The 27638-nt window shown below is 41.9% G+C and overlaps 1 protein-coding gene across 2 annotated transcripts in view; it reads left to right on the top strand.

Annotated features, from left to right (window-relative positions):
- Positions 1-1435: 1435 nt before the first annotated feature.
- The window catches only part of PTN (pleiotrophin), an 85668-nt gene continuing 59465 nt past the window's right edge, over positions 1436-27638 (top strand). The window contains exon 1 of one of the 2 annotated variants that reach the window (XM_006173065.3): positions 1436-1741. The gene's annotated coding sequence lies outside the window, so the exon portion shown is untranslated. The remainder of the gene's footprint in view (positions 1742-27638) is intronic. The other variant, XM_006173064.3, reaches the window with a different exon arrangement.

The following is a 27638-nucleotide window of genomic DNA, read 5'->3' as shown; positions in this document are numbered from 1 at the left end:
TACAGGTAAAATCAAATGAAAACAAACATTGGTTTACTTCACTGGGTAAATGAAACCACAAAAGGGAAACAGGCAACCTGAAGTCTGCGTGTAGAAGGAAGATAGTTCCTTATTCATTTATTTCCTTTGAGGATGGTATGTGGTGTGTATATGGAGGGTTTGGTTATAGGGATAGGCTGGAGGTGTCTAAGTGAGTTTCTGATGCCTCTTCTTTTGAAAAAATTGATGGATGGATCTATTAAACGCTCTACTTGTAGAGACACCTCTTTGTCCCCACCAGCCCCTTCATGGTGCACTTGTCCACGTGGCAGTCAGTCTAAGAGCCCAGAGTCCCTAAGAACTACTTTCCACAAACAATGTTTCTTATTTGGGGAGTTAGGTAGAGTTCAAAGTAAATATAAATTTTAAGGGTTGTAGAAGGCACATAATAGATATTTATCAAATTGAATTGAAAGGATGTAAACTAAGAACTACAGAAATGGAAGTTACATTTTGCAACCACATCTGGGGTGGATGCCATCAAATGATGAGCTGAAAGGAAGGAAAAGGAGCAAGACCAGGAGCAGGAAACAACTGCTGAGTGGAGAAGAATCTCAAATTTTCCTTTCCAAGAATGTTTAGGTTAACTTGTTTTATACTTAATCATCTTATCTAATAATTTTATCTCATCTATATCACAAGTATTCACCTATGTGTTATGTAAACAATCTTAGGTATATTGCCTTAGCTTCTTTCCTCATTTGAACAAAAGGGAAATTCCAGAAAGCCACGGAAGCCCAGCTTTTGTGTTTTACAAACCTCGGAGATTGAGCTATGTTGATTAATCTCCTAAATTCTTGGGTGTCAAAGGCGTGTCACGAACTAGGTCACTAAAGTCACCAAGGAAGCCAGAAAAGGAAAGAACCCCCTAAAGGAAAGTAGTATTTAATTGGGAACTTTGAGACGTCTGTCACTCTCTGTGACAAGTGCAAAAAAAGTCCTTTGTACATTTTGTGACGCGCAGGTGGGAAGAGACTGACAGCCGAAGTGACTGGTGCTGGGCCGGAGGGAGGGCGTTTGGGGGTAGGGACAAATGCCTGATTTTTTGAAGACCGTGCTTTATTACCCTGAATATCATTGAAAAAATCGCCTGGGGCCAAAATTGTAGCCTAAAATACCATCAATTGTCCATTTCAGATGTCCCACAAGATAAACTGGGGTGTGTACTCACCTAATGAACAGGTCGTGCACAAAGTTTGGAAAAGAAATCTATATTGCTTCGGTCTCTGCTAAAAACGGAACAGTGTTTCCTCCTCTGGCCTCTGGGTTCGAATCCGCGTGCTGGCTCGGGTGGGGAGAGACCGCCCCCGGAGAATCCTGCTTCTAATAAGCTTTCCAATCAGCTCGCGAGGGAAGGGCGCGCTCCCCCCTCGCCAGCCCGCGTCCTCTCCCTGCCCGCTCCCCTCATCCTTCCCAGTCTCCATTTCCCTTCCGCTCCCTCCCAGTCAGGGCGTGCTTGAGTCCCAGGCAGGATCGGGTTCCCCGCCTTGCAGTCCGAAAATCCCGCCAAGGGAGCCGCAGAGCAGAGGAAAATCCAAAGTGGAGAGAGGGGAATAAAGAGACCAGCGAGTCACCGCGCAGGGACGGAGGGAGCAGCCTCCGCCTCGGGCAGCAGCAACTCGGGTACCTGGACTCCGGGCAGAAAACCTCGCCCCAATCAACAAAGGCAGCCTGAGCGCGCACGGCACATTTGCAACTTCAAGTAAGTGAAAGGGAAGGCACGATTCCTCCGAGGTGTCCCCAGTCGACTTTCCCTGCATCCTCTGTCCCTTTTCTGGATGCCAGCGGATGATCGTGGTACGAGTGGGAGAGGCAGCTGGTGTCTTTGCTGGTAGGGCTGCTTTCAAAACGGATTTACTCCAGAGGCATATTTTGTGGGAGTCAGGTCAGGATAGCCAGGGTGCCCTTAGATGGGTGGAAGGAAAGAAGATTTTGTGATGTTATGCGTGCATTTGGACTGTGTTCTTGCTTCCAGGTGGAGAACGTGCAGGGGTTTTGCTCTTTGTCAAACCTGAGTTGGTAGGTGTGCCCATGGCTAGGGAGAGAAGAGAGAGAAAGTAAGGCAGCCTGAGCAAGCAGGGCTCATTTTCCATCCTTCCTCCGCACCCCGGATTGCCCCAGGGCTTGCCGCTGCTGTGTCTTAGCTGGCATTTCAAGGTACCAAGAAGGGGCTTGTTCCTCCCAGCGACTGCTGACACTGAGCATCCCTTGCAGGGCATCTGGTGCTCCTTGTCCTGCCTTCCAGCCCAGGAGTGGTTCTAGAAATGGTTACGTCCAAAGTTTAAAAAACACAGTTTGAATCCCATTTCTCATTTGGACGGTCATTTTCATAACTTCCCTGTACAGAGGCACTTGAACTTTTAATTTCACTCACACAAAGCTGGGCTATATTTATTACTAATCTGCTAGATACTGGTTTTTGAGTTGATGTTTCTAATAAGTTAAAATATTTTTAAAGGGAGGAATGTATTCAATTCCTTCTCTTCCCTACTTAACACACAGAACAAAAACTTTCTCTCTCACCACACACATACACACACAGACACATATACACACCTTTTTGCTTAACATAATACACACACACAAACACAAGAACACACACTAAGTTTATATACACTCCATTGTTCTCTCTCCCTTACCTCTGTTAACAGCTGCTTTATAAGTTTCGGGCATACGCTGAAAAAAAATAGGAGTGGCATGTGGGGAGAGGGTTGGCCATGAGCAGGGAGAGTGAACAATTTGAGAGAAATCAAAGTTCCAATCCTTCAACATCTTTCATCTTTATCTTGAGGGTTATTTAGGCATTTTGCTTTAACAGCTTGAGAAACTGAGAAAGATGGGTGTGTGTGTGTGTGTGTGTCTGTGTGTTTGTGTGTGTGTGTGTGTGTGTGTGTGTGTGTGTTGGAGAAAAGGGCTTGGGAGGAGATCCAGGAACCCTGAAGGAGAGCTTTTGAACTAATAACATAATGAAGGAATTTCATGATCTCAGACCAACGTGGAGTTGATGAAACAGTAGAGCCCGTTTTAGCCCCCGGGTCATCTGGGGATGAACTGGTATCTAGGAACATTGAAAGGTAATGGTAGTGAAACAAAAGAGGTGTTTCCAGCATAGAAAATAAAGCTTGTATTTTCCATCTTCATTTTGTTCCTTTTTAAGTAAGTTATGTACTCTAAAGAGCAAATCATTAAAAAAATATATATATTCCAGTTAAATTCAAAGGAAATTAGAGTGGATATTATCTTTTTTTCCTTTGGGACATGAGTTATTTCAGAGGTGGCAATATTTATGCTTTCTTATTTAAGTTAGAGGATGAGCTTTTAAAAAATTATTTTATTAAAAAAAAAAAAAGCCCTAATGCCATTACTTCGTGCTTTGAGAAACTTCGGCGCTTTGAATTTTCTAATTGTATTTTGAATCTGTAGAAGGTGATCTTTCCTCTCCTACTCATCCCAGGCCCCTTGTATGACTTTTTTTTTTCCTCGTTTAGCAAAAGGTCTAAGGAACACCCACCTGAAGCCAAATGTAACGCATTAAGTGCTGTGTTCCGGCTGTTTGCTTGTGGGTAAAAATGTGTTATATTTTCAAAGCTAGAGTTGTGAGAGTTGTGACTTTTTATTACCTGACTTTTCAATAGGGTATCATAGAGAATGAGATAATATCATATACTTAGAATATAGGTAGTATAATATATTATGTATATAATACATAATTCTATGGTTTCCTAGATCTCTTTTCATGATATTGGGAATAATAAATTTACTAATTTATTGACATTTTCCATGTACCTCACTTGGTCTTCACATACAGCAATATGCAGCTGAACTATATTTTTTTAACGAACATTTTTGGTGTTCTTACTCTAGTAAAGCTAGTGCCCTGGTTTGAATTTTCACAGAATGTGATCATTGGAAATTACTTGAGAGAAATAAGGTGCCCAAATAGTGTAACCACTTTTGCCAATAAAATCAATCTTGGAAGTTAAATCTTTTGAATTTAAATAGTTTTTTCCTTTTGAGCTACTCTTGCTTTCTTATTTAAATGACATTCTCACATGAATCTTGATCCTATTCCTGTTTGCCATGTGGTGTTTTGTTACTATTCAAAATTTTCTCAGCAGACTAAGTTTGGTTGACATGTTCAAAATGGTGTATGAGTTAGTGGTAGATTGAGGGCCAGTAGTTAGAATTCAGATTGTAAATTCCAGTTCTCCAAATGCTTACACTTTTTTAACATGGTGACGGAGTGAAAAGGGGAGTTGTCCTTGACTTCCCTCCTAAAGGTAATGCCCAAACTAACCACCCAGGGTGATCAGGGAGCAAGCATGTTTAGCCCTGAGTGCACAGCAGTCCGGTTTAAAGGGTCATTGGTTTACCCTGAAGCATCAGGTGAGTCAGGGCTTGTCAACCACCCTCGTCCCCACGGTTGGATGCTGAGCGGAGCTTCTCTAAGGGTGAGCAGTGTTGCCTCTTCTGGTTGCAGTTCTGATGAATAACCAGAGACCTTTTGTTTCCTCTTGGCACGAGACCATGTCACTGCCCTAGGGTAAAATAATATTCAGATATGGGGCTTCTCTTTACGAGCTGGGCCTACTTTTTTCCATCCAGAGTCAGTTGGCTTGAGTGGAATTCGGGCCATGGCCTCATTCTGGAAAGTTGTTCTCCATTCCTGATGTTTATGGCCAATCCAAGTTTCCATCCACTGGGCCATTTTTCCATGCATTTCATGCCAGGCTTGTATGTGGCATAGTTTTCCAGGTGTCATACGATCTCCTCTAGATTGTCAATATAATAAGCCTTTTGTTCCTCTCTCTTTTAGTATTTGGTAAATGAGAAGCTAAGATTTCTGTGGTTTAAAAGGATAACTATAATGTAACATTATCAGATGGCATTATAATTATGGTAATACTGTAGATTTGATTATGTAGATCATATTCAGCACAAAGCCCTATTTCTTCAAGGTAGGCAGGGAATACAGTGAATAGCTCATGCTTGAGATACTTTTTAATCATTTAATTTCTTCTGCTGGGCTTTATTTTGGAGCCATTTCTTTACAGTAGGTTTAGATAAAGTAACATTTCAAATAAAAAATCATCATAATGAGTTTCCTAAAAGCAGAATTCTTAGATTCTTAAACTTCATACTTAGTGAAAGAAGTATCATAGTAACTGACACTTGGGCTCTTAATTCTAAGAACTGTGTTAGTAAAAAAGCAAAACGTCAGTGAGGAGGGTATACATAGCTCAGTGGTAGAGTGCGTGCTTAGAATGCACAAGGTCCTGGGTTCAATCCCTGGTACCTCCATTAAATTAAATAAAATAATGAATAAATAAATAAATAAGCCTAATTACCCCCCACCCCAAAACAAAAATAATAACAATAAAAAACATCATTTTAAGGCACAAATAGCACTGTTTCTCTCACCTTTTATTCCCACTGGTTCCAACTCTAATGCTTACCTATTTCCTCCTCTTGCTTTCATTTTTCCCTTTTATTGATCCAGTTGCCATTGTTTCCCATCCAACAAGTCCCATAATGTCCTGCCCAGTTCCTTTCCCCCACCTGTGATGGCATGTACACCGGGACATATGTATCAGAAATGTTTAGCCACATCTTGGAATGTATGGAAGGCTGGACCTTGCAAGCTGAAATTTTCAGTTTTCTGACCTGATTCCCTCAAATCTATTCTCAGGGCCAATGTACTCATTTTTCCTTTTTGACTCAGATCCGAGTCAGAGGATCAGCTTACTCTTCCATCACTAGGATACTACGGTCACTTCCATCATCACTCTCCACTCAGCTGCTCATCTTCAGTGAGGAGTGGGGCTGGATTTCTCATCTCCACCTCACCCTCCCAGGTCCTACCTCAGTAATCAGTGTTTCTTGCCACTGTGGCAAGTCAACCAAACAACAGTAAACGGTATTTGTTCCGTGTAGGCCAGATGCCCAGTGCCGTCCTGGACAATGTAGAACAGATGAGAAACACAACACAGTTTCCTTTTTCCCTAGGGCTCACAGGTTTACAATTCCAAGCACTTTAGCATGTGTGAATGGTGCTAACTTGTGAAATCCTTTACTAGAAATTCACTCAAAGAGCTCTCAAACAATGAAGATCCATGATGCTCCCAACCATCTCTGGAAGAAACACCTTAGAAGTTGCAGTTTACTTCATCAGACCAGTGGCTTCTCATCATTCTGCCTTTTCTTTGCGATGAAGCAGCATTGCCCGCTAACACTGCCTTCTTATAATTATCTTTATGTAACCTCCTTGACATATTATTATCTCAATTTTTGTCCAACTTCTTTGTCCACTCTTCTCACCATTTTCCCCCTCAACTTGCAAATGTGGACATTCATTTCCAAATATTTCAATTCTTTCCCTCTCCCTCCCACATCTCTCCCTCTCCTTCTCTTCCCCTCCCCCCTCTCCAAATGCTTCAACATTGATCATGACTCTTCTTTGAGTTCCTCCTCCAATTTTAATTGAGAAAACTCTCAAATCTCTCCATTCGCTATTGAGTTTTAGTCTCACATTTTAAACCGTTTTTGAACCAACACTGAAGGGAATGATTTGAGTACAGCCCTACTAGGGGGAGGAGATTGCAGTAAAGGGCTTCTCGCTTTTTAATTTTTATCCCAGATGGACTTCTACCGACATTGGCTGCCCAGTTAGATGTCAGGTGATTGTGATAGGAGATACAAAGATAAATACATGTCTTCAAGCAGCTTTTGGTCTCCTCAATGTATATGTGAGTAATTAGGTTGAAACACAACTTACAACACAGAGTAAGGTGTGTATGTACAAGATTTTTTGTCTTAAGCAGTTCTAGCCACAAAAAGACAAAAAAATTTATGACAGAAAGGAACGTAATTCATAAAAGGCTAAATGGAGAAAGTAATATTTATTTCTAAAGCATCACTGTCTTTGTTTCTTTACTGTTGTTTAATTTAGGAGAGAAATTGAGCTCTCAATTCCTTCGTAGAATCATTTCACATTTGCTATGTAATAGAGCAGGAAAAAATGATTGAAAGTGACATCTTAAAAACTCAGTCTGAGCTACTTAGAATAAATATAATTTTAAAGGCATGACACCTTGCCCTAGATGTTCTTCTCAAGAAAATTTACATGAGTTATGAGATGACTGTCCTTCAGTGAAACTGTAGACATGGAGGGAGAGAGGGCAAATCCTCTAACGTCAGCTGTGGAACTTGGGTGAAACTGTGCATGAGTCTGAGATTAGAAGCGCCGAGGGAGGGCTTTCCCGGGCACAGCCTCCCTTTAGCAGGTGCTCTAATTCTCCCCACCTCTTTTCTTCCCAGCTCCTCCCTCACCCCTCCAGTGGCTTCAGCTCCTTTCCTGGCAGCATTAACACTGGAAGCCCACATCTTTTACCTCTTGCAATTACTCACCGTTACCACCAGCTCCACTCCACTCACACCATGCAGCCCTTGAAGGCAGGGGCTCTCTCATTCATCTCCAGAACTCTGGAATATCTAGAATAAGACCGTTGAAATGCCCAATTAATGTCCGGTGAAAGAGTGAAAAAGTAAGTAAATGACTCTGAATACCATTCTCTCTGCTCCTCGTGCTCCAGTGACCTTGACTGTCTTCTCTACTCAGTCCCCTTAAACATCACCTGGCACCAGTTTCTTGTTTAAACCCAAGCACCCCAGGCTCAAACCTGAACCTCGAGAAGAAGCCTCTCCTCTCATTTCTTTACCTCCTTTATTGCAAACGTCATACAGGCCTCCCAGTTCTCTGGAGTGTCTTCCTGGTCAGATTTCACCTTGTTCATTTTCAGACCTCCAGCCTTGCATGTTCTCTGACTCACGACTGCCTTTGTAATGGAGAGAGGAACCTTTCCTCCTCTTTAACAAACTGTTATTCAGAGCCATGAGACTGAGCACTTGGAACATGATTTTCATCAGAACTTCAATGTGGCTATACGGCCTTTGCTTTTCAGAACTAATAACATTTATTTTTTCAGCATATTTTCATAACAATTCTACTTAGGTAGGCTGAGTAGGATTTTTTTTAATTGATAAGGACACAAATTTAAAGAGGTTAAGATGACCCCACTGAATGCTACGCAGGAATTAAAACAGAGATCTTAAATTTCTTAGTTTGGGTATTTTTTTCTCCTCTATAATATAATGCCATCTCTTCCTTGGCTGATTAATTTTATTTTTCAGTTGCCTTTCTCATCAAACTTAAACTCCATGTATGTACAGTGAGTGGCCAAACCCCAGGGTAGTGGTTTCCCATGTTCAGTTTTGATCAGAATAACTAGAGTCATGTCTTAGCATCCAGATGCTTGGGGCCCATCTCCAGAGATTCTGATTTGAGACGTGGAATCAAGGAACCTGGACACGTGACAGGCCACCTGGATGCAGGTGACGTATTAGAAGCATTAGCTCTAACACTCCAATATTTGAGCTCTGAGGTGAAAGAAATCAAGGTATAAACCACAGCCACACTTCTCAGTAGCTGTGTGACCATTAGCAAATATCATGGTCTTTCTTGCTTCAGTTTCCTTATCCCTAAACTGAGGGCACTTACTTCCCAGGATTGACATGAGTATTAATCTAGAAAGCAAGTGTGAAGGACTGAACCCAGAATCTGATTGCCAGGGGGTGTCTGACGAGGACAGTAACAATGCAGCACCCCATGACAGTCTACCCGCGGTCTCCCTCCCCCACTACTTTCGTTTCTCGTGCTCCGCTCTGTTCTCTATCAAAGAGACAAGCAGAAACCTAGGAAACACCTCTGCTTCTTGAAGTGAGTCTCCCCTCTAGGCTCTCAGATAGTGCTCTCTAAACCAGATCCCAAACCGCTCCTGAAAAGAAACACACAGAGCATGTGATCATGCTCAAGGCTCCGGGAATTTGACAAGTAAGCTCCCCCAAAGCAGCCTGCTGACCTTGGCCTTTCCTGTGGTGTCTAGGAGAGCACTTTGCATCCAAGGGCACTTTGCATCCAGTCCAAGGTAGGACTTGCCTCATTGCTGATGCTGGTGATGCCCATTAGCCGTGTCCTCCCTGGTCCTGCGGCCACCACGAAGCTGTCAGCTTAGAGGAATGGGTCCAGGTTTGGAATCAGGAGCCTGAGTTTATCTCATTGCAGCTCTGCCTTATGCCGAGTCTGTCACTGTATCTCCTGAAACCCCAGGTTGTCCAGCTGTGAGACGGCGATGATGGTGATGATGATGGTGGTGGTGATGATACACACCTTGCCTACCTCACGGGTTGGTGCTAAAGGTACATTGTGACAATACAGTGTTTATAAACTGTAAACTGTTACACTAAACATGAGCTACTATTAATAAAATCAGGGGGGCCAGTTCTGCCTGTCTCTTTCCCCAATTCTGCGGCTTGTCACCGTCATTTTCTCAGCACACCTAGAGGTTGCCTAAGATGCCGGAAGGTAAGTTTGACCAGATGAAATGAGTAGGAGGAAAGATGTGTGACAGGTGCGAAGAAAAGGAAATCTAAGTCAGACTGAAAAAAAGTGACTGGACAATTTAAAAAAAGGCTGAAGTGGTAATGAATTGTTTCATTAAATATTATGTTATTATGCTTCCTAAGAGTTATAAAGGATACATACCAAAAACTTCAGTCGGTTACTCTCAGTAAATTTAGGTTTTTATGACTAATTAGCAACACTTTATACTGAACCTATGCTTCTCTCACCTCATTGTGCCTATCAGTCACCTAGAGGTCTTGCAAAATGTAGATTCTGATTCAGTAGGTCTCTGGCTGACTCTCAGAGTCTGCCTTTCTAATAGGCTCCTTGGTGAGCAGCTGCTGGCCTGGGGACCTCACTTTGAGTGGCCAGCCACTAGTGTTTAGTTTGATAAACTTGGGAGAATAGGAGAGGAATGAGAACTCTCTAATCCTGACATCCGTAGCTTAATACAAACAGTGAGGGTCACTGGCAGTAACACTCCTTGCCGCATGCAAAAGCTGACCACATGTCCAAATCATATCTACAATGTTTTATTATCTATGGAAGAAATTTGCAGTCACCATCTGAATTGCTGTTGACTTGACTGAAGCCCGTTAAGAACACAAGGCCCTTGTCAGGTGTGTACTCAGGCCTCTTTACCAGCACTTCTGCTGGGGCCTTTCCCTGAGAGGGTGTGAATGAGCCAGACGCTGCCTTTGTAACTTGCCTTAAAAGCTAGTAAGAAGTGTTTAGGAAACTTCATTCTTACTAGGAGGATGTAACATAGTATGTTTTCTTCATGCTAGAGTACTCTCTTCTTTCTTTTTTCCCCCCTCCGGTTTTTTTGTTTTCTTTTTTGGGGGAGGCAGGTAATTAGGTTTATTTATTTATTTATTTAAATGGAGGTACTGGGGATTGAACGCAGGACCTCGAGCATGCTAAGCATGCGCTCTGCCACTGAGCTATACTCTCCCCCTCTAGCCATACCCTCTTTACTTTAAGATTTGAACACCTGTTTCTCCCTTGGACTGTCCCCTTACATACTGTAAGGGAAGCAGAGCAGGGACCATCCGTCCATGTGACTTCCTGGGAGACACTGGGCTGCCCAGGGAAGGAGCCAAGGATTTTGCCTTGCAGCCCAGATTTAATCAACAAGGAACATATCTTGGTAACAATCTCAGATAACAGAGAAAGCCTTCACTCAGGATAAAACAAATGGTGACCATGTAAAACTTTAAACTAATGTTTTCATTATGGCCTTCCTCACTTGCTAATAATAATATGGCCTTTCCTAAACTTGGCCATGGGACTATGGCTCCCAATAGCAAAGAATTGTCTCTAAGGCTTTAACATATAGTGGCCTTCCTTTCTGAGCATTCGAACACCAGAAGCCTTCCACTGGGCATCTGCCAGCTAGCCAGATGGGGTGTCCGTCCCTGTTAAGCCAGAAGTTGAATCTTTGGCTTAAAAAATACCATGCAGCTTTGAAGAATCTTAGGCAAGTGTTAATTTAGTTCTTCAAAAAACTATTTTGTACAAAAAAATGCTGCCTTATGTGTACAATGTATTTCTTTAGATGTGACCCAAGGCAATCAATGAGGAAGTCTGAAGCTGCTATAGGAAAGAAAGCAGGGAGTTTATGAGGTTATTTTAACTTATGTAGGTGCTTACATTTTGAAACAATAAAATAAAGCCTTTCTTCGCATCCTTTTTTCTTGTTTACAATATATATTTAACTATTAAATTCAATGTCTTTGGTCAAAAGCAGAATCTTAAATATAGCTCAATGCAGTTGAAACTTGTGAAAGGATTAATTAATTTTGTGAAAAATAGTAAAAAGAGTTTTTTCATTATTATTTTTGTTATTAGGAAAACACAAATATATACCTGAAGAAACACATTATTTCTTCTCATTCTAGAAAAATGTGTCTATGGTACCAGATATACAAACTTCTAAAATTATAAAGAAGGAAAAAACTGGGCAGTCCTGGATACAGGGTGGTGAGCTGGACAGTCTGGACCAGCTCTCCTGGAAAGCTGCACACGCTCTACCCCGCTGTTACCGTCCATGTCTTCCCCACTCTTGCTGGGGGATCATGAAAGGAGATCAAGGAGGAGACTGAGAGGCTCCCAGTCAAGGGCTGGAGCACAGCAGGGTCCCTGCAGGCCCAGGGCTTAGCTGCACACACACACTGCTTAGCTTCCTGGATTCATTTTCTACCCTGACTTCCATTTACCAGCTCTAACGTGCAGCATTGAGTACCTTGCTGAAATCGGGAGAAAAGTTTAAGCTTGGGCATTTCTGTTCACAGTTGTTTAATTTTATTTTGAAGAACAAATATTATTTCCTTGTCTTCTTCCCATCTCAGATTGACTCCTTCATTATCTGACTTCCAAGTTCATATCAAGGTGTAGCCACATTTTTTATCATCTATTAGAACCTAGGCAACAATTGGAAGTAAGTATAGAACAGAGGAAGGTGTGATTATTCTTCTTAAGGTGGTAATGTTTCTTTGTTGAGGAATATCAGCCTAAATATTAGGGGCTGTTTTCCTCAAAAGGGAATAGATTTCATAACTCATCTAGTGTGATGTGGGATTGCTTATCATTATTCTTCATGGAATTTAAGCAAAATCACACATTGTCTCTTGAGAGTGTTCAAATATTTGTATCTACTATGTGTCATAATGCTGCGATGAGATTAGAGTGTCCTTTAGACCCGCAGGGAGGACAGGAACCTCTGAAGAGGAAGAGGTGAGAAATGTGACAGTTGAGTGCAGATCAATTAGTAAGGCTTTAAGGCGCAAGTAACAAAATTCTCCCCTTGGGTGGAAATGGAGAAACTATGGGACTGTGGCTTATTGGATAAATCTGACTCTTACTGAGGATAAGGGGATACCCAATGAGGAGTGCTATGTGCAACTAAGGGACTTTTAAAATACATCCAAGAAAAGATAAAACATGGAAGTTCACTGGTGTTTCCTAAAGCAAATCTGCAGATCTTAGAATAACAGATTCCTCAAGATAGCATCTTTCTGATATTACTTCCACTTGTCAGTCAGTCTCCATCTGAAGACACTTCAATTGTTAAACCATCTTGGGTTGTCGGCCTTTTGTATTTAAAGGGAGCCACTGTATTAATTCTGAGATTCAGTGGCTCTGTATCCTCTCACGGAACCTCGTGGTTCTGTTCCATACTGCTAGGCAACTGTTTCTAGTTCTTATTTCACTTTACCACTGCCCCAATAGCAACTGGCACAGAGTAGGTGCTCAATTCATGTCGACTGTTGCACAGAATGAGGATAACCTTCCACCTAGTTTCTATTCCCTTTCCTCTCTCTCCTGCTCTCCCTCCACCAACCCTGGCAAGATTTAATATTAACTGGCTGCCCTAACCGAAAATTGTGGCTTGAGTGATCGTTTTCCTTTGGCACCTCCAGCTTTTCTTTTCTGCTCCGTCTTTCATACTCAGGAATGTTCCGATTTCCAGTGTGCAGACACCCAGGGTCCCAGCTCCTGCTGTTGTGTGAAGACGTCTTGTATCCAGGCTTCATGCTGACCACTGGCGTCCCTGGTTTCCCTTGACATGCTCTGGGGACACATGGCAGTAAGTCAAAGTTCAGGACCTATCAGTGGTCCTGAGGCTCTGTGCCTAGGAACTGCCAGGGCCACGGGGGAGCCTTCATCCCCTATCACCACCAGCTACTTCCAGAAGCTGAAGACCCTGCTTTCTTTTCTTATTATTTCCTCTCCTTTTTCCTTTCTGGGCACAATTCACCAACATTACTGACAACAACAAGTAGTTACAAGTACTTTTTATATGATGTGTGCAGTGCTAGGACTTTAACAGTAGGCGCCGGGTTAAGCGCTCCCAGCAACCCCATGGGGCAAAGACTATTTCATTTCTTAGTTAAAAGATGAGAGAACTGAGTCTCAGAATGGTTAAGTAACTTGCTCATGATCACAAGCTAGTAAGAGGGAGAACTGAGGTTGTAGCCCAAACCTATTTAACCACAAAGCTCTTAAACATCATGCTCTTCTCCCTCCAGCCCCTGTTCTGTGACCAGGGCCCAGGGAGTATCTGAAGATTCTGTGCTTCTATGTTCCCTCCCTTCAACCGTGTCCAGGAATGTGCTCTCATGCTCTGTATTTTATTTCTTCCTCACTATGATCAGGAAGATACACTCTCTAGGACAAAGAATCCTGTTGTCAGACCAGACCTCTTTGATTGCATATTATTGTGTATTGTTTTATTCTCTATTGTTTTCTCAAGCACCATCAGTTTGCCTGGCCTGATGGTTTGATGGCTTGTACTAAGGAAAGGGGATGGGGGCAGGGAGTGTGGGCAGGAGGGTGTCTGGGTGATGCTCTGTCTGTTTCTCCAGCCTGCTATCACCTGACTAAATTGTTTGTTGGATTGCTGTGTTCCAGCCCTGGGGGAGGCCACAATGCCGTGTTTGTTTGTGTATGAGAGCCTCTGGCTTTGATTAGCAGCTAGCTCCAGCGCAGCTGAACATACAATAGGGACCAAAGGAGGGGAAAAAAATCCTGCTACAGTTTCCCATTGGAAAGCATTCACTGTCAAGCTTGGACATCCAACAGTGGGGCACAGACGGACAGAGGCTGGGAAAGGTTAGGTGATGGGTTCTCCGTGCCCTGCAGCCGGTTGTGCGATGAAGTCGCTCCTTTACGGGAAGTGTTGCGCCTCTGTCCCTCTAGATGTCTTTCACGATTAAGGTTAATCGTGAGACTGGTATTGATGTGGTCTGATGAGGGGTAAAGCCCGGAAGGCTGAAAAGCATGAAGGAGCCCCATGATTTCAAGGGCAAGGGTCAAAACAGTGAAAGGGATGCACCTATCTTAAGGGGCTAGTCACACAATTTGAAAAAAGTCCTGGCTTCTGCTGTATGGAAGAGGCAAAAATAACTATGACTATAATTCTATCAATGAAAGAAGAAAAGTAGGAAGTTTTTATTAAATCTTATATCTAGAATAAGCACCCTTGTCTGCTGGTAGCTGAGTGATAAGACGTCTGCCTGAAGTAAAGACTCCCCATACATCCTTAGAGGAGTGCTTAAATTATCAGGGATTTTTTTCATCAATGGAATATTGTCTGAGACACTGTGCATGTTACAAAAAGACACCATCCATCGTGCTAACTTGTGTTCTCATAAGGGGGACAAAGCAGACCTATAGTTAGAAAACTGTAAGAGAGTGGTTCAAACAAGTTGGAAGAAGTTGGAGGAAGAAGGTGTTCTGATTCAGAGGGAGAAGGAAGGCTGCATAAATGGGGTGAGGTTTTCAAAGACAGAGTGGTAATGTCTATGGCAGGAATGCAGCTGGGAAGCATTCCAGGTGAGGGATGGAGAAAGAGGAAGACCACAGAGATGATAAAAAGCAAGGTACTAGGGGTCAGAAGCAGATGGGCCTGATTTGTGCAGTCAGTGGGTGGCCAAGGAGTGAAAGTTTAGATTAGAAAAAAGTGTTGGGTAATCATAGCAAGACCTTTAAAGTGCCAGCTGACCTGTTTGGATTCTCTGCTGTTGGAGAGTAAGGCATCAGGGAAGGTTCTCCACAAGCAAGGAAGAAAAAACGAAAAACTTTGGTAGAGTATAAGATTGTTTTTTAGAGAAGTAACCAGATTAGAGGTGGAGAGAATCCGTTAGGTTTTAAAAAGTAATCCTCTGTGTACCACCCCTCCCCCAAGCCCTTGATCTGTTCAAATTCTGGAAATCCTGTTCACGCTCCAGTGCTTTGCTTAAATGCCATCTCCTCCATGAAAATTGTCTTTATGTCTCTAGTTAAAAATGAATACTTCTTCTTACTCTGTTTCACAACTTTCTATGATTTTTCTTTTATAGTTACTTTATTCATTGATTCACTCATTCAAAAATATGCAATGAACACAATCTACTGGGGTCTATGTTAAGTACTGGAAGTACAGAGATGAATAAGACATGGTCTCTGACTTCAAATCTCACAGTCTAGTTGGAGGGCAGGCACATAAACAGCGAATCAGTGCAATGATCTAGATAGGCATTTTGAAAGCCTGTAGGAGAGACGCCTAATTCAGTTGGGAGTGGATTCAGGGCAGGCTTCCAGGAGGAAGTGTCTCCTGGCTTGTGTTTAAAGACTGAAGAAGATAAGGGAGAAAATGAGAGTTCTAGGTAGAGACAAAGGTGTGAATCCTGACTTCATTCTTGTCATATAGCAGTTACATTAAATGACTGTCTCCTTCCTACTTAACTGCAGAGCCCTTAGCCCGATACTCTGCATGATACCAACTGTCTGAAAGAAGGAATGAATGGATGGATGGATTTCTGATGCCTTGACATGAGTAGGTACTTAGGAGAGGTAGGTACTTAGAAGGAATCCTTTCTGGAGACACTATGAAGGAAAATAAAAGCTATCTGACATTAGGATGGAAGTTTAGATGTTAGGATGGAAGGTGGGGACATGTGGGATGAATGAAAAATGAGATGTTGATCAGTTTGAAAGAATTCCAGTGCCACTGAGAGAAGAGATCTAGGGAAGGAGCTGATGTGGGGGAAGAGGTGGGTGTTCTGGGCCTGAAGGAATTGTGGAGAGACAGGGGCATCCTCAGAACAGAGCAGGAGCTGGACCCAGGCTTCTCAGGTCTGTGAACTTAGGGTGCCCTCATTGTCTGGGAGGCCATTTCATTAGAAGGAGCCTCAGGCATTAGATTAAGGGTGGGTGGTGACCAGGTGCCCACCTAAACTCAGCTTCCCAGGCTCAATCCTATACCTTCCTCCCCAGGAGATCTTGCAACATATTTTTGCTAGAAAGAGGTTAGCCTGTGTTAACAGTGTTATTTTCTGGGGAATGTATTTTATTACTTTGCTCCTTAGTTTATGGTTTCCTTGGATGCAGCAGCTTTCAAGAAAATTCTGTAATCAGGCCTTGGCATTTCACATACACATGGAATGGTCTGAAGCCACGTCTTCCAAAAGAGATCAGTTGGCCTGTGAGTTGGCTTCTGTGATTTGAGTAACTGCATTTTCCATGTGCACTGATCATGAGACTGAGCTGCCCAGCTTCCCCTGAAACTGCTGATTTTGCTTTGCTCGAAGGAATGGGTGTAGAGAGTCACTACTTCTGTGGTCAGTAAAAAAAAAAAAGCAGTTACTCATGAAACCCAACACCAGAATGACTGTGAAAGCCAGATGAAGGCTCAACAAATATTGATTAAAATATGTGGAGAAAAACAAGTGCTGGGCCCTTAAAGGCAAAAGGTGTCTTACTTTCTTGGTTGCAGGAGCTCCTGTCCTGGGAGGGGGTTTGTGACACAGCAGCTTCTTTTCTGCCTGCTGTCAGCACCTCCTTCTCCGCACGCCCTGCGGGAGAAGGCAGAGCCTCTCTCCCTCTCTGGTATTTTCCTTCTCAGGCTCCAGGATCCTCCTTCACAGTGAGGGCAGAGTCGAGGTTCATGCATCATTTTCATTTTACTTCCTTAAAAATTATTCTTTCAGCTTGGCTAAAAGAAAAGAAAGCTCAGGAAGTCAAAATTGACTGGTTTCCAATCCCCAATTCATTTGAGAGTCAGAAGAGGCAGGAGATGTCCTAGGTATGGAGATTAGACAAGATGTTTTCGAAGAAAGCCACTGAGCCTAGGATATATTATATTTTTTATTGTTCCAGATTGGGATTTAGTCTGTAAGTCCTGTTTCAGGTAATTTGGGGCCTGTGAGAGTGAACTCTTGTATTTTACGTAGGTTTTACCTCTTCTGGTTCCTTTGACCAGTAAGTAATCTTCTGCCAGGATGAGCCTATTATGGTACAACTAAGAATCTTTTATCTGCAGATTCTTCACTTGATATTAAGAAAAAATCATACCCTGTTTCAGCTTCTCTATAATGAGGCTAACAACTAACATCCATGTAATATTTTACTGTTTGCAAATTGCTTTCATATATCTTATCTCATTTTATCCTCAGACCAATTGTATGAGATCAGTGTTAATAACTTTACGCCTTATAGAGATGAGGGAAAAGGCGGCTTCGAGAATGGAGAAGACTTGACCAAGCTTTTGCCAAGAAGGTGCCTCTTTCTTCTGTATAGATTCTGTGCCTTAAAATACTGGCTTACACAATCCTAGAGCGCTTTCCTAGAAAACAGTTCACCTGCACTTGAATCTCATGGAGTTACAATGTAGAAGTGCCCCATTAGGAATGTTCATTTTTAACCAGGCCATTTCATGTGCCACAAAGTTTGAGAAACTCTTTCCCCGTGTATGTGTGTTTTGTGTGTGTGTGTGTGTGTGTGTGTGTGTGTGTGTGTGTGTGTGTGTGACAGTTCCACCTTCTAGCTATTGAGAATAAGGTCTATTATGAAGCTAGCTGTCTTCCAGAAGTCATTGGAAATAGATTCTGGGTTTTAGACTAGATTCTAAGACTGGTTAACTTTGTATTTGAATTAAATAATTTGAATCTTGCAGACTCTCACTTCCTTAATTGTAAAACAAGAGGCCTCAAATAAAAGATCTCTAAGCTGTTCATAAGCCCTTTGATTCAGTGTCTGTGCTCTTGCCAGATTTTGGTCTCCTGTTCCTTTCCTCCCTCCCCATGAAACACCCTTCTGATTGTGTGTAAGTCGGTGGTTCTGAAAATGTGCTTCCTGATCTGCAGCATTGGTTTCACCTGGGAACTCATTAGAAAAGCAAATTCTCAGGTACCGCCCCAAACCTACTAAACCAGAAACTCTGAGAGTGCGGTCAGCAATCTGTGTTTTAATAACCCGTCTAAGTGAACCTAACATATAATGAAGTTTGAAATCACCGATTTATACATTTCTGATCCTGGCTAATTAACACAAATATATAATTGTACAATTACAACATTTTGTTTTCTGTGACCTGTGCAATTACCAAAATTCTATAGCTGTCTATTTCTCAGGGAAGGGCATTAAGGAAAGTATAATCTCTCCATTTTTAATACATGACTTCTGAGGGTAAAAACCCAATTTTGCATGTTTCTAAAGTAGCTTCTCTCAGACATAAAGGTAGTTAGGGGTCATATGAAAGTTTGGAAGAGAAATGAAATTTTCGATTACAGGCTGGTTTTGTTTGCATGATTCCAACATGCATGAACTTTGGTTACTACAGTTTAGTTAATTAACACCAGTTCCCCAACAACATGGTTCAAATTTTAGTATATACACTGTAAGTAATGGCATCAAATACAAATTTCACTGCTAGCCCTTCAGTCCACAAATCACTACATAAATAACAGATTTGCTTTATAATCAGTGACCAGTCACATCACTTCTTTCATGCTTTGTCCATCATTAGTCACTCTGCATCTGTTACTCCTTTTATGCACAGACAAGGGGGCATGGAGTATTGTTGCCTCCTTGTCTCCCGGTATAAACCCAATGGTATTTTTCAAAAACAGACAATTTAAAGAAGCAATTACCCAACATGAACATTCAGGCAAGAAATGAGAAGTGACTTAACACTGGAAGAGAAATTCAAATGAAAATATAACTGGAGTTAGAGAAGAAACAACTGTAGGTGAGAACGTTGACGCTGCTGCCAGTTGAGAGGCCCTGCACGTGTAGCCAAAGAGCCTGGGTGAAGGCAAGCTTCTTGATATAAATCAGAGACAAAACAAAGAGGATGAAGATGTCTGAAAGGAACTAATGCTGGCAAAAATCTCACTTTAATGGAAGTCTCAAATATATTTTAAGATATTGAAAGCCTGAAGAATAGAATGTTGGAGGCTAATCCAGACCTAGAAAGGCATTTGACAACTGGCCAAGGCACAGAAGAGATGCTCACTCTGTATTGTAATTTACACAGTCAGAAAAAGAAAGCAAGCTGTTCAAAGTCCTCTTGATAAGTATTTTACCAAAAATCAAAACATTTTACATCTCAATATTTCTCAGGTAGTAAATTACTGTATGCTAAATAACTATTAGCTTTGCTGTATTTTTCATTTCCCTAACCATTGAGTTTTTAATGATTTGGCAAAAAATTTTAAAGTTCAAGGAACAATCAAGATTTCCCCCAGGGATTATTAAGGTTGCTTTCCATGGTTTCAGTTTGCATGGTCATTTTTATGGTCCCACACTTCTGTGCAAAGCAGTGACTGCCTGTATATATATGTCACTCCTGAGAAGTAACTATATGAGATTTTGTTTTGTATTTTTAAAATAGAGTATAGATGAAAGCATCCATCCATTTATTCACTCATCAGTATTTATAGGACGCCCACCATTGTTCTTCTAGCCTATACTATTCTGCAACACAAGGGGGGAAATGTAACAGTTTCCCACTTTCATTTTTGATAAATGAAGAACCAAACAAGCAGACACAGTTTCAGTTAGTGGCAAGTTGTGGTGAGAATAAAAGAGGGCAATTAGATGGAGAATGACTGTGTGTGCAGGAGGAAAGGAGGGACAGTTTAGGAAGGAGGGTATTAGGACAGGCTGTTGAGTTCCCACCAAGTTTTCCGTCCCTGGGCAGGGATACAATCAAGTATTAAATCTTACATTAAATAAATTCAATGACTAAGTCCAAACTCCTTATTCTGTATTTTGTAGCAAAATATATTTATGAAAATTAAACATGCTGTTTTACTTATCCTCATTATGTATGGCCTGTTTTAAGTAAAACAAAAACACTAATAATAAATTTATGAATAGAACCTTAACTCAAGACTCTGACAACTTTTTTCTTTTATGACTTAAGCATTAAACAATATTTTATTTTTACTGGTTACATATATTTAAATCTGGGATCATATGTTTGAATTCCAGAGGCTGTGGCTATGTGTCAGCTGAGAGATGGATATTAAATCATGTTTGGGCAAGGTGAGGAAACCATATGCTGACATTCATTAAAAAAAGAAAAAGCCACTCAAGCTTTAGGGAATATCTAGCAAAAATAATATTCTAATGGAGAAATTATAAATCTACATGTAAAATATATTTTATCATGTATCATCTAAGAACTTGGCATTAATGATAAACACTATTAATGACAAGGGAAATATTGACATTATTGCCATATGAACTTTGTAGTTAGGACACGGGCATAAACAAAGACATTGGGTTACCTTTTTAGGTGATGAAATATGAAATTATCTATATATATGTAATGTATAAATAGAGGTGAAATACATATGGGTATGTATTGATAGATAGGTAGGCAGAGAAGGGAGAGAGAGAATAGTTTAAAAATTATTTTACTTACTTAGTCTTATGAGGGGGAGATAATTAGGTTTATTCATTTACTTGTGTTTGGAGGAGGTATGGGGGATTGAACCCAGCACCCTGTGCATGCTAAGCTTGTGCTCTACCACTTGAGCTATACCCTCCCCCCTAAAAAATATTTCAAAGCTAAACAAATTCAAACCATATTTGGTTTAAAGGATTTTCTTCTTGCAAAGCAAACATTTCTCTGATTCCTAGCCAAGCTGTGAGCAGGTAGAAGGCTGCCCCAAAGCCAGTCTGATGAGTGGTGTTAACCTAAGAGTTTGGAGGGGGAGAGAGTGGTGAATGTGGAGCTCCTTCGCTTGTTGAGCTGTGTGCGTGTTAAAATTCAGCACCACCTGGAGCATGAAAACAATATTGGCAATAGCAAAAGAGGCCTACCAGCTGTCGGGTTGCTTCTTTAACTGTCCGTTAGCTTGGATGCTCTGAATGGGACACCTGTGGACACAAAGTGCATTGCCAAATACTCACTACAGAGCCACAGCGCATACAGTTCACCGCAAAGCTTGCTTTGAGTTTGTAGAAAATAAAACCAGAAGTTATAACACAGAGGGTTCTTCCAGACTCAGCTTGCTCTGCAAGATGAATAACCATTGCATCCAGACCTCCGAAGAGGAATGACAGAGTCTCCTGTGGGCAGGTTGACAATGAGCTCCGGGACCAGAAGGACCCGAGAGCGGGTCTGTCTAAGGCTGCTGCTGTTAGGGATGCAATGCAACTGACAAGCTCACGTTAAGGGAAAACAGAAATCAAGGGCAAACGGAGAATGCAGGCTTGGGGGAAAAACCCACAACGTTATAAAAGTGTTCTTACCTTCTCTGTTCAGTGTCCGCCCTCCGGTTTCCTTCTGCGGAAACCCTGATTCCTGTCCTAGCTCTCTCTCTCCTACCTAAACACCTCCCAGACGTTTTCCCCTTTCCTTATCTCTCCCCACCATAGCTTTAAGCTTGAGATGGAATGACAGTGTTTGTAATCCTTATGATAAATCTGTATTTATTAATACAAAGGCAGGCATTAAACTCTAAGGGGAAAACAGCAGAACAGAATAGTTAGAAAATGTAGTTCACTTTTTAAATTTGGCACTAAAATGTTCTGCTTTAAAGAAAGATTTTATACCTCACAGGTGGCTTTTATTTTTTCAATTAGGTAAGTGAGGAGCCCGTGTGAGCAAGGGGGAGGGGCCATGTGGGAGCGTGTGGGTGAAAAATGGTGAAAGATGAGTAGGAAAAGACAGAATAAGACGATTTTATTCCCCCTGGAATAAAATAATAGTAATTAATAATAGTAGTAATAATAAAATTAAGGACACTCAAGGGTTGTCACTTAAATATGAGCACGTATATCTGTATCTTTCAAGCACATATTGAGCGTACATATCGTGTGCAGTGGAATTTCAGAGCTGGCAAGAGGGAGGATTTGTTTTCTGTCTTTTAGAATATCCTGGGAACTTGTACATGTGGGTTCTCAGTTAGTGGAATATGTATCCAGGGGGTGTATCAAGGAGGGCCAGTAGTATTGAATATGGGCTGAAAAGTGACCCAGGCTATCTTAATATTCCTTCTGACCTTTCGATGTCACTTAAATCCTACTCTAAACGTAGAAAAATACACACAGTCCTAGCGAAACTGTGAGAGCCTGGAGAGCAGGCAGCAGGCACTGGCCAAGTTAGCTAGGTAACCCAGGCCTCGCGCCCAGCCTCTGGGTCCTGACGTCTTGGCACTTCGTCCTTCTCCTCATCTGTGCAGGTTGGATTACCCTTTGTGGATGCCGAGTCTGAGATCTCAGTCAGATCCTGATAAAATGGAAAACAAACCCTACAGGGGAGAATCCTGAGTCTTCCATTTGAATGACTGCAGAGGAGACTGAACAGCCAAAAAAAGAACCATAAGCCCTGGGAGGAGGACTGCTGTCTTGGAGAAGTGACAGAGATGTCTGCTTTCAGTCCCTTGGAGTGCCTTGGCTCAATGTCAAGTTTTAAGGAGATATTCAAAAAATAACTTGCAGGTTATGGGTATTCAAGTCATACCTTCTTTGGAGACTTAAGCTTCCTGAAAACAAATGCAAGGGAGAAAAAAACTAACCTTTGCAATAACTAACATTTTTTGAGCCACGAATTCTGACAAATCCTTTACGTATATGACTTCAATTAATCCTTACAGTAATTCTCTAATGGATAGAAACTAATGAATCCCATTTTACAGATAAGAAAACTGAGGCGGAGAGTTTTTAAGTAAATTGCAAAAGGTCTTTGGAGTAATAGGTGAGATCTGAAAGCAGGTGTGTGTGTAACTCCAGAACTCAAGTTGTTAGCAGCTGTGCACTATCAGTAGAAATACTCAGCTTAGGTATTAGTGGGGTGGACTGATAGAGAAATAGGTAGGTAGATAAATAGATGGATCAGAAAGATTCTCCGTTTAGGAAGGTAAAAAGGGAGAGATAACTGACCCTAGTCACTAAAATGCCAGAGAACAAACAAAGAAACTTGGGTGCTGGTTAGAGGAAGTTAAATCTATGTATTGAGTGCTATGCTTACTGCTTTTAATTACCTTATTTCACTTGAAGTGTTATCCCATTTTGCAAATAAGGAAACCGAAGTCTTAGGAAGGTTAAGTCGATTTCTGAAAGTCTTCAGCCAGTGATTAGCAGAGGCTGGATTTGAACTCCCGTTGTCTGACTCCAAAATCCACGCAGTTTATAACCTCACGGTGACTGAAAGCAAACTCCTTGAAAGACAAAGGACGGGCAGTGATCCACTGAGAAATGCTGATGGGCATTGTTCATTCACTTACTCATTCATTCATAGCGCATACATGTATGTATCAGGTCTCTGAAATGGGACACAGAGTTAAATGAAACTTAGAGCCTACCATTTGGTGTCTTAAAATTATATATAGTGAGCTCCAAGTTTATAAAAGTTAATATTTAATGTGGAGCCACACGTGATAAAATGCTATGTGAAAGAATTCCTTTCTATTCTTTGAAGTCTCTGAAATTCCTATCAGGGCCAGTGTGGGGATGATGAGGTGCTGAAATTCTTGGTCCATTTCAAAGCTTCATCTCTAAAGGGCTCTCTGCCAGTAGACTGCTTCTTGTAAAGAAAGGTCCAAGTCCATTTCATCCAGGAAATCTTTTTTAAAGCTTCTAGCTGAGGTGACCATCTCCTCCTTGAGCTCCAAGTGTCCTTACTCATGTTAGCCCTTATTCATGTGTCCTGTGTCAGTCTCTGTCGATGCATATTTTTCCTGCAAAGACAGGAAGAGATTATGCCTATTTTTTTTTTTAAATACAGCACAATATCCTGCAAGCCCTCTTGCTCACATACTGCATGCTCTACAGGTAATTATTTACTGTATTTAACTAAGATCTTCTCCCCGTAAGGCCCCATAAACTCCACAGACAAAAAGAAAAGATGGACATGGTTATCCCTTACTGCATTTGTTGTTGTGGGCCTGGAACACTTTGAAGTTTCTAGGATGGGTTAAAAAGGAAGTCAGTGAAATTTCAAAGCCTACAGGGCTTCCCAAAGTTGAGACTTCTGTGTGTGTGGTCAGGAGTTTGGGGCACAGGGGTTGCCATTTGGGAGGCCTCTGGGATTCCTCTCACACTCTTTACCCACATTCTCACACCCCCTGCTCAGTTAGAGGTGAAGCTGGAGGGATTGGACATTTATAAAATTCTTGATATTCAAACTTAACTCTCCATAACCACATGGGAAGAAACCTAAAAATCACATTCTGATTCCTGAGCTGAGGATTCAGAGGACGGAATGACAAAGGCACTTCAGGTCCAGGGGCCGGGACCAGGAGGAGTGGACCCGGAGCTGCATCCGCATTCCCAGCCCGCTGCTCTCTCCCGGGCCTCTTTTCATCAAGCCTGACATCCCAAGTGATGGATTCGCTAACACAGCCTCAGAAAAGCTCTAGGTGACTGATGTGATTTCTGATTAAGATTGCTATGCATGTGTGGAAATAAGAAAGAGACAGGGGGGGAGACAGAGAGAGAGACCACCAACCTGAGAGGAACCTCATGTCCAACAGAGAGGCGAGCTTGGTGACAGACAAAGCAGTTAATTGTGAGCAGTTCCACCCAGGGGCCTGGGAAACTCGAGCACAGAGGGGCGGCTGTGACCCATTTGGCACAGGCAGTGCTGGCCTTGCATATTTCAACATCCTCCCTGGTCAAACACCTGGGTTACCTCATGAGTGCAGCCCTGTTCTTAGAGATTTATGATGTTTACCAAAGCTGGCAGCTGGCTAATTTGTAGGAAAGGTAATGCTCTGGGAACCCATTCTGTGACCCAATACCCCCCTGGAGGGCTTTAGTTCCCCTGCTTACTGTTCTTGCTGAATGGCCAGCTAGTTTCTACAGCGAAGAAAGTGCTTTCCACTCTCCTATGGCCCTCTTGATCCTTTGGTATCTGCCATGGGCCATTTTTGAAATCAGCCCCCTCCTGTTTGAAAGGCATGAGGCCTCTCTTATTAGTGTGAGGTGACCTGGGCCTGTCCTTATAAAGTTTGCTTCCATTGCATCACTTGACATATGTAATCATGGAAAATGCCTCACTCTGAATTTCTCAGGAAACTTACTTGTTTGTCCTCCCAAGGGATTTTCTTATGTTACTTGAGTTTACTCGCTATGGAGGAGGAAAAGTCCGCAAGATGGAAATTCCAGGGGTAGAAGTGAAAGCAGAGGGTAATCACCTTGCTCTCAGGGAACTCAGCAAGTGAGCGGGGAGCGGGGACTTGAGCCCAGGCAGTCTGAGCCCAGAGCCTTGACGATTTCCATTTCTACCACGTCTCCGCGTGACGTGATGCTGCTGCCGGGAAGCATGCACTTTAAGAACGAGGTACTTTAGACATGAAGAGAGAATCTCAGCATCAGTTACCTTTTCAGTAAGAAGGATCTTGAGAGATTATCCTGTTGGGAGGTTTACTGACTGTATTCAGAGCCTTAGGGTTCTGAAGAGGTACCTCAGATGGAGGCAGTAGGCAAGGAGTGGTCCCCAGTTTTGGTACAAGATATAAGCAGCTTATTTTCATCTGTTTTATATATTAGAGTTTTATACATGGCTTTAGTTGATAGGAGGTTTTTGCTACTTAAAACGAAAGTGGCACGACCAATCTAGTCCAATATTTTCTTTTTAATATGTAAATGCAGAAATAAGAGACAGAGACTCACCTCAGATCACAGCACAGCATAACTAGGTTTTCCAAGTACGTGACCTCTCACACTGTACAATTTAGCGGCACATTTGTAACGGGCTCTTGTCTCTCAGCTGCAAACTCCCCCTTCTACACTTTACCCTGTGCTGCTGGAGTTGGGACTCTGCAGAACACATGTCTGTGTTGCTCATTGGCTCCAGGTTCAGCTGTCAATTATGGGTGCAAGAAGGAGATTTGGAGTAACAGAGGTTTAAGTGCCTGGGCTTTATCTCAGTCCAACTGGATGTCTCTTTTCAAAATTAAAAAAAAAATTTTTTTTTTGGCAGGGGGAAGGTAATTATGTTTATTTATTTATTTATTTGGTTTTTCAATGGAGGCACTGGGGATTGAACCCAGGACCTTGTGCATGCTAAGCATGCACTCTACCACTCAAGCTATACCTCCCCCCTCTTTTCCGAATTTCTGGATTTCTACTTTCTAAGCAGTGTCCTGACTTGCACATTAGAGAGCTAGTGAAGCTGTGACGTCAGCATAGTCTGTAATTCTGTAATGCACACAATTAAATATTGTTTGGTTTTCAGTGATGTGCCCAGAGGTTACAAGAGATAAGAGATTCTTTTAGGGCTGCCACATAACTTCTCTTCTGTGATTTGTGATAAGAATTTAGACTTGAGTTTGTCATTTCTTTCTGTAATCACTTGGAGTACTCAGAAGAATCCAGCCCACACCACAGTCCTCACGGTTATCATTGCCGCCATAGTGGTTGAGGACATCAGCCATCTGTGCTCTCAAGGCACTTTCTTCAGTGGGCACTTTATCACAATCAACCACAGGTGTTCATTTGATTAACTGTGGTGCCATTGCATTGCAAGATTATTAGCATCCTATTTCTCATTGGCACGGAGCCCATCACTGGGTTCAAACCCAAGGACACAGCCAAACCAACTCCTGAATGCCAGCTATGAGACTCTGACACCTGATATACCTGCTGTCAATTTCTGTACCAAGCAGACCAGCCACGTGATAAACCACACAGGTTATTTTAACAGAGAGAATGAATATAAATATTAGTTAACTATATATAAGGTTATCAACTAGACAATTGAAAATAAAACACTAAGGAATCATGAAGCATCACAAAGCAGCTTACAGAAGGATGGGTTTGGACCTAAGAGAACATAAAAACAGGCATAGGGTATACTGTGCTTCTGAATATATAACTTTCCTTGACTTCTAAGCCTATCAAATCTCCTGAGACTGAGTCTGCATTCTTTTTTTTTTGGCAGGGAGGTAATTAGGTTTGTTTGTTTATTTATTTATTTATTTATTTATTTATTTATTTACTGGCAGTACTGGGAATTGAACCAGGGACCTTGTGCATGCTAAGCACATGCTCTGCCACCGAGCTATACCCTCCACCGCAAGCCTGTATTCTTATAGCACTTTTTACTTATTCTGCAATGCCAGCTTTGCATTGTGCTATTAATATCTCTATACATGTGTGTCTTCCATTAACAGTGGATTCCTCAATGGTGACTCTCATCTCTGCTAGATGCCCTAAAACATGGAACAAAGTAGGTCAATAAATATAGAAAACAATAATGAGTCATGATATGCCAAACTTGCGTTAGTTAACAGAGTACTCAGTGTAGACTCTGTTCTAGAGAAAGGGCCTGTCTTGGGATTCTATCTTTAGGTTGTCACATGGCCTTCTGGAAATGTTGGCTCTGTTGCAAAGCTTTATGCTGTCCTTCAGTGACTCC

This window comes from Camelus ferus, chromosome 7, assembly GCF_009834535.1.
Source record: "Camelus ferus isolate YT-003-E chromosome 7, BCGSAC_Cfer_1.0, whole genome shotgun sequence".
Taxonomy (NCBI): Eukaryota; Metazoa; Chordata; class Mammalia; order Artiodactyla; family Camelidae; genus Camelus; species Camelus ferus.
The sequence above is the reverse complement of the archived record's forward strand: the minus strand, read 5'-3'. Positions and strand labels throughout refer to the sequence as shown.